This window comes from Urocitellus parryii, chromosome X (genome assembly GCF_045843805.1).
Source record: "Urocitellus parryii isolate mUroPar1 chromosome X, mUroPar1.hap1, whole genome shotgun sequence".
In the NCBI taxonomy this organism is placed as follows: Eukaryota; Metazoa; Chordata; class Mammalia; order Rodentia; family Sciuridae; genus Urocitellus; species Urocitellus parryii.
The window spans coordinates 125,098,799-125,112,263 of NC_135547.1; the positions used below are offsets into that span (position 1 = coordinate 125,098,799).

General features: G+C 36.3%; 1 protein-coding gene across 3 annotated transcripts in view; it reads left to right on the plus strand.

Moving 5' to 3' along the window:
- Positions 1–13,465, plus strand: part of Arhgap6 (Rho GTPase activating protein 6) — a 451,538-nt gene that overhangs the window by 232,545 nt on the left and 205,528 nt on the right. The window lies entirely within an intron of this gene.

The following is a 13,465-nucleotide window of genomic DNA, read 5'->3' on the forward strand; positions in this document are numbered from 1 at the left end:
ATGGGGTGTACTTCTGACACACCCTACTCTCTTCCCTGCAGGCCACAGAACCAGATTGATCTTGCTGTGGCCTTTGTTATATCTGTTATATTTGGAGAAGTGCTGAAGGGGCATTAGGTAGATGAAGAAAACATAAATGCACTCTAGAAAGAAGAGATAGTTTGTGCAAAGATCCTGAGCAACCAAGAGCATATCAGGTTGAAGCAACTGAATGACAAAAGTAGCAGAGTGAGGGAAGGAAAGGATGGCCTAAGAGGCCTTTAGAGAGATGGGGGCATGTACTGGGTAAGAAGGCTGAAAGGATCTTCTAATCCATAGAGTAAGCAGATCTTCTAATCCATAGAGTAAGTAATATTTAGGTGATGTGAAGGTTAGACAATATGTGTGTTCATGACAATCAATTTCTTATATTAAAAAGACATGACATTGTAGACACTAAGGATAGGAGGTCCCTTATTGCTAAGGTACACATTGTGTCTCCAGTATTAAATACCTTGTCAACTATGGTGTAAAGAACTCATGGATGGCTACTGTGGAATCACACTACCTTTAAATCTGCTCCTTTTTGTTCCAGTCTCCTCCTGCTCCAGCACCAATTGTATAGCATTTTCTATATATCTCGGCTAACTAGCAACAGAAAGGATCCTATTGTTTCAATTTGGGTAGCAGCACCCCTGCTGGCAAAACTCTCATCATGCTTCCTCTCACAGGTTCATATTGTTTAGGTGACTGTTGAATCACTCACCAAGCACCCTTGGGCTTATCAGCTATGACTAAGAGTGATTCTGTTGTAACTGGATAGAATTTTATGCTTAAGGAGTCCACAACTGCTGCTAACCATAGTAAGAAGAGACTATGGGCATGGCAAAGACTTTGTTGCCCTTCTCTGTTACAAACAAGCAAACCACTGCCAGGAGGAACAATAATTTTAAAAAGCCTTTTAGAATTGTGGCCAGGCTAACAGATATTGTAACTGAGATTTATACAATATTTATCATACCATTCATTACAGTGTTTGTTACACAGTATACATTGAGATCCTGGTTGCCATTTTTGTTATGTCCCTTCAATTTCACATCCCCCCCCCATAAACACATCATACTGTGTTTGATAGACTATCAGGCTAAAGTCTTAATCTTTGACCCAGGAGCCAGTGATAACACCTTTGACCAATGGACAGATATAGTTCTATTTTTGTAGTTTTTTTAAGTTATAGTGTTGAAGTAATTTGTTTTCTTTAGTTATTAATCTTCCTTCTTCCTTCAGTGTTTTGTTGAATAGCATTTCATCATGTTTTGGTTAAGTGATTTATAGTTAGCTCACAAATTCCAGTCTCAAGATTAAAGCTACTCAAAAATTCCTTAGGACATTCAACGTGCTAGCAGAAAGAATGAAATATTAATCTATAGGATATCATTCCTGTATCTGATTCCTTCATTAATCTGTTGAATTTTATCACATACTTCCTCCCCATTGACCTCCAAATGGCCAATGAGCTCATAAAACTTATGTACAATTGGCTGATAAGGACATAAAAACATATCCAAAATTATTATCCACTGGGAAAAGTAAATCAAAACCATGAGAAAATATCAGTTTTGATCCACTAGCATGGCAATAATAAAAAATAATAATAAATATTGGCAAGGGTGTGGAGAAATTAGAACCCTCATACATTGCTGGTGGAAATGTAAAATGGTATAGCTAGCTTGGAAAACAGTTTGTCAGTTCCTCAAAAAGTTTAAAAAGAGTTACCATATGACCCTGCAGTTATAATCCTATATGTATACCCAAGAGAAAAGAAATGTGTTCATGAATATGTATGCATTATTCACAAAAGTGAAAAAGTGGAAACAACCTAAGTGTTCATCAACTAATGAGGGGATAAAGAAAATTAGGCATACACCTATAAGGGAATATTATTCATCAATAGAAAGAATGAGGTACTGACATATGTTACAACATGAATAAGCCTTGAAAATATTATGCTAAGTGAAAGGAGCCCAATGCAAAAGGTCAGATATTGTGTGATTCCATTTATATGGAATGTTTAGAAGAGGCAAATCCATTGAGACAGAAAGTAGATTGGTGGTTTGCCAGATCTGGGGCTGGGAGTGGTGTGAAGAAAAATAAGAAGTAACTATTAATAAGTATAGGGTTTCCTTTTGAGGTGATAACAACATTCTAAAATTGGTTGTGATGACGGTTGCACAATTTGGTGACTATACTCACAGCCATTAAATTGGAGATCTTAAATGCATGAATTGTATAGTATGTGAAATATATCTCAATAAAGTGGTTTTTAAAAAGAAACAAAGTCATCCAATGCCAAACTTGAAGGGTCTGTTCACACTGTAAGGTAATAGTCTGCCTAGGCACATTTGCTCATGAAACAAAAGCTCCCCAGTTACCTATTTATAGTTGGTTTGCTATATCTGTACTTAAGAAACTTCTTACAATGTATATGTGACAGCCAGTTTATTTTATGTCATGGGAAACCAAAACAGAATGAACAATTACTGTTTAGGTGAGTATAGTCTGGCCTTTTGCTGGAGACTGGGATATATTTTAATGCCCCAAACCCACATACCCCACACATTAATCAGGGCCAGCATGCTGGGAGCAACCACGACTGCTGACCACAGGAAACCAGGATGCATTTTATATGGACACTTGTAGGCAAATGTGCTACAATCTCTTTAACTGGATAGTAGTCTTGGTGGTTGTGGTGGTGTTTTGGTGCTGGTGGTTGTGGTGTGTGTATGCATTTGTTTACAGTAAGCTCAGTCAGAATGCTGCAGACCAAATAGTACTATGAACTTCTAAAAAGCAAAAAAAAAAAGGTTGGTATTTTTGAAAATCTATTCTTGCATGTTGTCAATTATTTGAAGATTGCTTTTCCCAGACAAGGCCCACTTTCATCTTCTTTTGCTATAGGATCAGGAGTAGGTAAAAGAACTCCTCACAACTGCTGCCCACAGTCACTATGACAAACATTTTACTTGTTGCTTTACATGCAAGCTTTCAATCCTTATAACAACTCTCTAGTGGGATTTATCTATTTGATTTTATAGATGAGAAAACTGAGTTTTGCAATGGCTAAATAACTTTCCAAAGGGCACACAGATATTAAGTTTTAGAGTTGAGTTTCAAATGCATGTCAGCTGATTCCAAAAAACATATTCAGTCTCTCTCATGTTAAGCCATTTTTTATATTCCCAAGGAAAATGATCCCCTTTACTCCTTTACTATGACTTCAATATAATCATTGATCAAAATGAAACAGAAATCAATTAGCTAGAACTTAATGATACAACAATTCAGTGTTTAGATGAGGGACCAACAATTTCTAATTTCTGTGTCAGGGCTTTGGTATTTGAATTTTAAATTGCTTTTTCCTCTGATGATATAATAATCATACATTTAGCCCTTAGGTTTTAGAATAGCAACATGCAGGAATGACTAGCGATTTAAAAAAAAGAAAAAAAATCCTTATAAGTAGAGTTGTGGTCAAGATATGCTTTTATCCAGTGGTATCGTCTTTCATGGATTTGTCCTATAAAGGAAAGAGATATTCTTACCCTTTGGTGATAGTTACATGAGAAGTTTATTTTCAGAACTGGAAAGTGCAGAAAGCAAAGAGGAGAAGAGTGGTAGAGATTGCAGTGGAGCAGCATTTGGGTGGCTGTGACTGTGACATGAACCCCCATTGTCACTTGGTGGTAGAGGTAGACTCAACAGAGGGATAGCAATTTGCTTACCCTATTGACAGTGGAAAAGAGAGAAAGCAATAAAGAGGTAAAATCAGGAACTGCTCTAAGCCTTGCTGGAAAGGTAGCCAGCAGTCCCTCATACTTGGCCCATCAGGAGATTGGGTGCCATATTGAAATAATAGATATTCAGTGTAGTTGGCTGGAGATATATTCATTTCATGTGGTGATACTGTGACAAACCCATTCAGTTCTTTATTTGATCTGTATTTTCACCTACAATTATGCCTGAAAGACAAACTTGTTCAACAATTTAAAAAGCCAAGTATGTGGCTCCATTAGAGAAATGAAATATCTTGCAATCAGATAGTTACAGTACTAACCCTGGGCTATCCAGGATGTGTGCTTATCTAGAATGACTCATTCCCAGATCATCCAGGGTCCCTGAGGATTTACTGTTCTGTGCCTTAAGAGCTATGACCAGCTCTTTTCTTTTGAATATTTTTGGAGACATTTTTCCTTCCTGAGGTTACCCACAGCAGTATCCTTTCACCACATTTTCTTTGAGCTCTAGATTAGAAAAAAAAAATCTGTAACCACCCACAAACACAAAACTTCTTAAGATGAGGCTTTGGAGGGCACAAAGCTTATGAACTGAAAAGAAAAATTGGTTCCTGTTGGCAGACATTGTTACTTTTTTGAGTTCTGAGTACATGGAGTAGTTTTTGGATGAATGAAATAAATGAAAAGCAAAGGGCTTATTTTTTATGTTTTAATTTAGATGTTGCATTAAGAAGTCTGAGGACTGACTTGAAGAGATTGGAAAACTTGATTATTAACAATTCTTAAACACTCATTTTTCAAATCTGTTGCTTGATTGGCTTATATGGAGTTAGATTTTTAGATTTTTGATGCAAATTTGACCTTGATTCTAACCTGAAAGCTGTCTACTCCTAGAGGACGACTTGAGCCAAAGGTTGGGATGCTTTGCAGTGATGGGGTAAAAGATTAGAAGTTGGAGATGCAGAGTGTAGAGGCTCAGAAAAGTGATAATAAATATAACTTTTGCCTCTGACCCAAGTGTGAATCAGTCATGTGGCAGTGGTGAAAACTGAGAGGGGATATCAAAAAGCAAATGGTACTAAGAAAGCATAGAATGGTAGAACTTGGGTATCTGTAACATATTTGCATCCTTATAGGCAACATTTTCCTCTCTTGCCTTATGTAGTCCTGGCCTTTCTCCATCCATGTGTCTTCTTGGAACATTACAGAATATGCAATATTAGCACCTAATTATGAGCAGGTTCCAATGTTAGAAGCCGTCTCATCTCTGCTTTAACATGGTTTAAGTATGTCTTCAAAGGAAGAAAATTTAGTTACATTGTCAACCATTCTTTTTTATGTTTCAACAGAGTAGAAGATTTGTTTATCTAACAGATTTTGCCAAAAAAAGCAGTGAATGAAATTTCAGTTTTCAAGTATGTTTGAAGTCACCATTTTGAGTTAGGGAGCCAAGATCAGTCAAGCAACACTTTCATATGGAAGTGCCTTAGAGCTCAACATAAATCATGCCTTAAAGTAGCTTTGAGCCTTCAGAATAGTGTTGTCCAATGAAAATATAATCCAAAACCACATATGTGATTTTAAATTTTCGAATAGTCATGTTTAAATGAGTGTGAAAGAAATAGCAATATATTTTATTTTACCTAACATATCCGACATATTATTTGGTTTGCAAAGAGTAGAAAAGTTACTAATGAAGTATAGATTATGTACCTTTATTCATATAAGGTCTTTGAAATATAATGTATGCTTTGCACTTCCAACACATCTCAATTTTAACTGTTCAGACTTCCAGTACTCAGTAGCCACATGGGTCTAGTTGCTATCCGATTTGACCCCATGGCTTTAGAGAAGTGAATTAAGAGCCAAATTTTGTCATATTGGATTCAGGCCTTTACTGGGGAGGTTTTCATATCAATTAGTGAGATTCTCTAACTCTCCCCCATAGCTACACCCCAACCCTGGGCACCTAGGACCTGTTTTCTTGCCTCCCACAAATGGAATGTCACATCTCCATTGGTAGGCAAGTATGCAACCCTATTTTCACATTGCAAGGTACAATTCAGCTGCTATTATCTGCTGGTATTCTACTCAACTTTAAATTCCAACCCCTTGGCTTTCCCATACTGAGCAGCCAACGCAAACTATTGTTTGCGATGATACCTGTCCCTTTCTAAGAAGATGAAGACAGTAATCAGATTTGTACTTTGTACAAGGTGTTCAAGTGAAATTATCCACTTGTTTTGGTGATCTCCCCTCCCAAATTGCTGGGGTGTATCTTCATCTGGGGTGATATAAATAGGAATTGCCCACCTCCTAAATAGAGTCTGTAATAATGGAGGTAACCTAGGCATCCTCCCACACTCTGCCACAATTGACGCCCAATTATTCCCCAGAACACCTAAACCTTTATGTAACAGGGCTCTGAGAAGAAAGGAAAGTGGTAGGCAAAAGTTGAATAGATATTTCAAACATTACTCTTGTGCATTTAGGTGGAAAGCTGTTTTTGCTTCTACTTGTGGAGTTTGTTGCACTGCAAGCATGGCTTGGTGTTGCCAAAGCAGCATTTTGGAGCTGATATGCATGGCAAGAATCAGTAATTTGTAGACCTCTCTATATAAGCACAGTATGGGCAAAGCCATCCTAGAAGAGAGGTGACTCCTGTATGATAAAGCCCACGTTGTAACAGTTCATTCCCACATGTGAAACAGAGAGCAATCTTGCATGTTGTAAATTAATCTGCTATATAAAGTTTTGCTTAAATTAGGTATGGGCTCAAAGTGTGACTCACTGACAGTCTTTTGTGTTTTGAGAATGTTCAAAGAAGATAGAACCAAAATGAATGGAAAAACTCTATGCATATTTGAACTATTCCATTTGATCATATTCATAATTATTTAAAATGAGAAAAACTTAAGTTCATTTCTGCACAGCATAGTTTTGTGACCAAGAGCGTGGCAATCAGATCCTAAATTTCAAGGTAATATTATACTAAGGATTTATATTTGGAATTGGGCATGGTTTCAAATCCTGACTCCAGTACTTACTAACTGTACAACTTCAGGCAAGTTCTTTGTGAGCTTTAGTATTATCATCTTATAATTGAGTCAGCAAACCTATCTCACAGGGCTGGAGTCAGATTTAAATATGACAGTATATGTAAGGTGCTTGGATATTGCTTGGAACAAAGTAAAGCCTGACTAAGTACTAATACTCAGTTTTAAATTTTAACTTGTTATCACATGTCATTTCATTATATGTGTGCATATATTATAAACATTTCAATATATGTATATTGAAAATTTGTATATAATGTACTAGTCTTTTGAATTAAGTGTCATTATTTTAAAATAAAAAATATATACAATCATATGTTTTTATAGTTTAAATAATGCCAAAGACCTTACTGTTAGGTAATGAAGAACATATTATTGTCAAATTATGACTGTCCTAACATTCTATATATATGAATGCCATTAAGTAATAGCTTTCTTTTTGTAGCTCCTAAGATATCATGCTTCTATCCCTGTGGTCCTCAACTGGAGGCATTTTTACCCTCCCCATCTCTACCCACCAGGGACATTGGACAATGTCTGGAAACATTTTTGTTTGTCACACCTGGGAGAGGGTGCTACTGGCATCAAGTGGGTGGAGGCCAGGGATGTTGGTCCACATCCTACAGTGTGTAGATAGGACAGCCCCTAAAACAGAGAACTATCCAGCCACAACTATTTATAGTGTTGAGGTTGATAAACATGCTCTTAACATTATGTGTTTTTCTAGGGTTTATGATATCTTCCTTCATTTGTGGTTTTGGCCAGGCTGTTTTGAGGACTATGAAGATAAAAATTGCTCAGTCATAAGTTGGCTGGACATAAAGCTGGGGTGTTAAATCCAGGTGATATTTACTTTGAGCGTTGTCAGAGGAGATTTGCTTATTAGGTGGGAATCTGGATTGTTCCTTTTGAATGTCTTTCAAGCCCCATGAATCCTATGTCTTCCCATTTTTTTGCTCCACAGAGCCACATTTCAGCAAGTGTCCCTCCCAAACTTTGTGCCCATCCTGACTAGCTTGTTCTCAGATCCCACCATCGGAGCCAAGCAGGGTATTTTTGGAATGTTGATGAATGTGCTGAGAATGTTATTTTTTTAAATAGCATTCTACTGGGCAACACCCTGAAACAGTCTCCTGAATGGAACTGGTTCCAAGAGGAGACATGACATATAATGTCTGATAGTAAACTATTGAAACCCTATCAAGGCAAACAGTGTTAAGGATTCCCAGCTCAATTCACATGATTAGAAACTGCCACAGCTGTTCCACCAGGTGCATGGACAGCCCCCTTCTTGAAATTCAGACCCCTGAGTATAGTACTGCACAGACATAGGATGAGCATCATTATACAGCTAAAGGTCAAGTTGGATTGATGTTAAACAAGAGTCTAATATATTGAAGTATTTCAGAAAAAAATGACAGGATATCTGAGATTTCTTTCGTTGTAACCTGGTAGGGTGCAAATCTTAAAGTTAGTGTTTTAAAGAGAAAATGATAAGCCATAGTGGTGAAAGTGAAGGCTGAAATGGCTTGCATTTTTGACTGCCTATTATTTAGCTATGAATTCCACCTGATGCAGAGGCAGACAGCCATTCTTTTTGAGCAGAGGAGGGCACAAGTTCATTGGCAATACTTTTTCAAGATTGGAACAATGACCTGCCTCACTTTGTCATCTTCTTTCTCTCATCTGAAATACCTTCCCTCCTCTCATCTAAATCTGAAGATTCTTAAAGACTAGCTCAATTCTCTGGAATTCTTTCTTCTGGAAGTCCCTAAATGTCTTTTAAATGTTATTAATGCTTATCTTTCCACTGAACTCTTGAAGTGATGCCTCTTTGGGGTGTGTGTGTGTGTGTGTGTGTGTGTGTGTGTGTGTGTGTGTGTGTACATGTGTATTTGAGATAAAATTCACAAACACTAAATTTATAATTTTAAAGTATACAGTCCAGTGGGTTTTATTGTATTTACAGAGTTGTTACAACCATCACTTCATGTTCTTGAACATTTTCATTATCCCAGAAAGAAATGTTGTGTTCATTAACAGCCACCCCACCCCACATTTCCCTTTACCACTCCTGGCAACCACTAATTATTTTCTGTCTCTATATATTTGCCTTTTCTAGACAATTTACATAAATAGAATTATGCAATATGTGACTTTTTATGTCTAGCTTCATTTACATAGCAAAATTATTTCAAGGTTCATCCATGTTGTAGCCTGTATCAAGGCTTCATCCATTTTTATGATCAAATAAATTTCTAGTGTTTGGATATGGCACATTTTGTTTAACCACTCATTAGTTGATAGACATTTGGCTTGTTCCCACCTTGGGGCTATTGTGAATAACGCTGCTAGTAACATCCATGTGCAAGTTTTTGTTTGGACATATGCTTGCATTTCTCTTGAAATGAAATATCCTATTTTAATTATTTTTTTTGTCACTGTGACCAAAAGACCTGACAAGAATGTAGAGGAGGTAAAGTTTAGAGGTTCAGTCCATGGACAGCAGACTCCAGAGATCTGTGTCCAAAGTGAGGCTGAATATCTTGGTGGAAGGGCATGGCAAAGTAAAGCAGTTCAGGACATAACCAACAGGAAGCAAAGAGAGAGCTCTGCTTACCAGGGACAAAATACACACCTCAAAAGTATGTCCCCTATGACCTACTTCTCCCAGCCACACCCTACCTGCCTACAGTTATCACCCAGTTAATCCATCAGTGAATTAGTCCACTGATTAGGTTAAAGCTCTCCTAATCTAATCATTTGACCTCTGAACCTTCTTGCATTGTCTTGCACATGAGCTTTTGGGGGACACCTCACATCTAAACCATAACATATATAAAGAAGTAGAATTGCTGGGTTATAGAGTAACTATGAACCATTTAAGGATCTGCCAAACTTTTCCTTGAAGTGGCCACACCATTTTACCTTCCCATAAGTGGCATTTAAGGGTTACATTTTTTTCATATCCTCTTTAACATTTGGTTCTTTGCAAGTCTATTGATGTCACTATTGTATTTAGGATTAATTATGTGACATATATTAATCACACCTCTAATATTAATTTCTAAACTACTTAGGACAATGGTTCAGACTTTGTTTTATCTGGTATTTCTTAATTGCCTACACTGTGGCAGGAACTACTAAGTTTTAAGGCTAAAAATACACAAAAGCTTCTTATGTATAATCACCTCAGCCCATTTCAGACTGGCAGTCGCAGTAATGATGGCTTTTTCAAGGTACAGCCTTGGCTTCCCAGAATTCATATTGATTGCCTCTCCCCCCACATACAATGTCATACTCACAAACACCACTAAAGCCTACTATTTAATAAATTCTATTTTAGAGAAAGAACAGATCTCTGTGTGTGTCCTCTTTTTAGTCCAAAAGTAGAAGCTCTGATTTTTCTCTTGGGCTTTTGTGTTTCAGTACCACTTAGCAAATATACTTAAGGAAATAAATGCCAGCAATATTTTGAGCAGTAACTTTGGATGTACAATGCGAGTTATTTTGAAACAGTGAATCATCAAGAATGCTAATCTGTTCACTTGTAAGTATAAAACCTGCTGGAGATTCTAGGCTAAGGAGAGAAATTCTTCTAAAATTTTAATTTCACTGGACTCAAAAGTAAATTATGCATATGTTACTTTCCCTTGCAGTTATTCTACATTTATGTTTGTCTTTATGCAACTCTCAGTGTTACTGAGAAATTAAGACATCTAGAATATCCAAACAATGTCAAGTATAAAAGGAAACAAAATATAAACTATAGAAATAAAGACCTTATTATACCATATGAAAGCATATTTTTATTAAAATACTTAAATAGCCTTTTTAAGTAATTCATCAATAGTTTTGAATTGTTTTAATCTGAGTTCTTAGTTACCTGATATAAAAATAACAATGATATCTATTCCAAAGCAGGTACATATAAGAATTTCTTGTGGTAAGGAAAAAAAATCATTAATCAGCTGATACATTCAAAGGAAGAGAATGGCACTTTTATTCCAGTTTGTAAATCATGTCAGTTTTAACAATTGACTTGAAAATTCTTCTGTGATTTGCTTGAATTCTGAAAAGAGATTTGTTTATGTTAAAGAAAAATGAAGAAACTGAGAATGAGTTGTGTATTCATATTAGATATAGATGAGTGAAATTCTTAACAACTCTGTGAACAATAAGACACTCACACAGATTTGATTTTTTAACAAACACACAGAACTTACTATTTACTAGATACTCACTGGGTTTAGGATTTTTAAAAATACTGACTTAATATTCTTCATAATCCTAGGGGACGTGTACAATTATTAAATCCATTTTACAGATTAGGAACCTGCATATTTCAGTATCTTGCCTCAGGTCAACCAAATTGTTAGTGTAAGCTCATAACATTTGGCACCAGAGGGACTGCTCTAGTCTCTGTCAAAGAAAGTCATGACTGTTGAGACCAGTGTGGGGGTTCTGTAGGCCTGACATTATTTCAGGTTTCACAGGAAGCTTGGCTGCAGGATTTTTTATATAGCCTAGCCTTGTCTTCCAAGGACTATGTCAGAATTTTAACTGGTACCTGACAAGAATAACAAAACTATGAGTCTCATAATAGTCCAGGATGTATAAGCATTCAGTAAATAATTTTGAAGAAAACAAAAGTGGATTGAGTATAGTTTTCAGGTAGTAGAAAAAAGTAACTTTAACCTCTGCCCATTTTAGAGGAGGGAGTTGCTACAGTAAGAGGAGGAAATCATTCTGGACTTCTTTTTCTTGCCTCTAGTTAAGAGAAGAATAATTGTAGAAGAGTTTTGAAAATTTGGGCATACTGGTTTAACAAGATGGCTACCATCTTAGAGAGCATCCAGGAAGTATATTGTATGGCATCATGTGCACAGCTAGAGTTTGATTGACTACTGATTTTTGAGAGGTTTTAAAATTTTCCTGAAATGGGAGCTGTCATTTGGGTTAGTCTTTCTAGAATTTGCAATGTTTACATTTGAAGATACTATTTGCCCTTCTTTCTATTGGAAACAATATAAATCAATAATGAAATCTTATGATTTTGCTATAAAGAGTAAGAACTCCATATGTCTGGTATGATAGTACTCCTGCAGGGTGATTCATAGGTTAAACTATTAGAACAGAAAAGAGGAAATATTTTTACTTGGCCATGCCCTCCTTTTTAAAAACAAATATTACCTTTTAAAAAAAAACGATATCACTGGCATAGTTTTCAGTTGTTTTATGATGTGTTGATCTTTAAACATACAGTCTTTAAGTGTGAAATCATTCAGAGATAATTATTTTTGGAAGGCAAATGATAAGGTAAAAGTTATATAGTCAATTTGTGATTATCCAAGATGATTTTGCCACTGGAATTAATTCCCTATTTTAGCACATAGCAACAGTTACCTTCTCTATTTCTGAACCCTTGGAACAAAATGTTTTATAAGGGAATGGAACTGAATTTTATTTCTCCTCCTGGGCCTCAGGCCTGTCTTGTATTTTCACTGCCTGCAGCATCTAATGTTTTCCCCACTTCAGCAGCATGCTGGAGCTGGCTTGCACTGGCTGGAGAACAAATTATGTAAATCTCTTCCCAACTCTGAGGTCCATTCCTTATCTTGACACTTCAAAATAGGCCACAACAGGAGTATTTACACCACAGAAATTGACAAATCCCAGGAATCAGTGCTTTCCCTCAGAAAATCAGTTGTTAAAACATTGTATCAGTATGCTACCACCTCATTGAGTCCATACATTTTTGATAAATATTTTCCAAAATATATTATAGGCTGCTCTCTTTGCAATCAATGGGTGCACTGGAAAATGTTATCCGTTGCTGGCCTTGTTATAATGATTCATAGACCTGAGTCTGTTTTTTAGTATTCCTTTCTTCAGTTTTCCCTTCCAAAGGAAGCATCTTCCTTCTGAAAGTCTTCACTCATTTCTCTTTTGTTAATTCTGATTGTCCAGAGACAAATTCACTAAGAAAATCAAAGGAGAGAGGAGATTTTGGAGAATAAAATTCTTGAATAAAATCACGTTTCCTTGTTCCAGACCTTTTGTGGCAATCAGTTTGGTTGCCATGGTGAACTTTATTGGCACTTGACCTGTACAGTTATACCAAACCCCATGCTCAGGAGGACAGCATGGCTAACACTCTGCCATCACCTTCTTGAAATCCTTAATCCTTTTTGAGCCAGAGGTCTTGCATATGTTCATTTTGCTTAGGGCCCTCCAAGTTATGTCACTAATCCTGATTGCTGTTCAGATATCTTTTTTGCTAATTTTAGAAAATTGAGATTTTTTAGAAGTCTGGCATCTAGATCAGTAGGTTGTTTCCATATTAACCACAGATGGATGCTTGCTCAGATCAATGTGAATCCTGAATAAGTAGTTTTTAAAATGTTTCTTCTCATTTATCATATTTTGATTTTTTTCTAAGGGGTAGCCTAAGAAAGAAAAAGATACACTATGTTTCTCTTCTCTTTTAACTTTGAATGTGTAAGATTGATTTCAGTCCTTCACTTACAAGTAAGTACTTTTAGTTTCATTTATTAATGCACGTGCTTTTTAAATCTTTGACTAACAAGTTCAATTGAATGCCTATTCTTAAGATTTGATCCTTGTTTTTTAAGT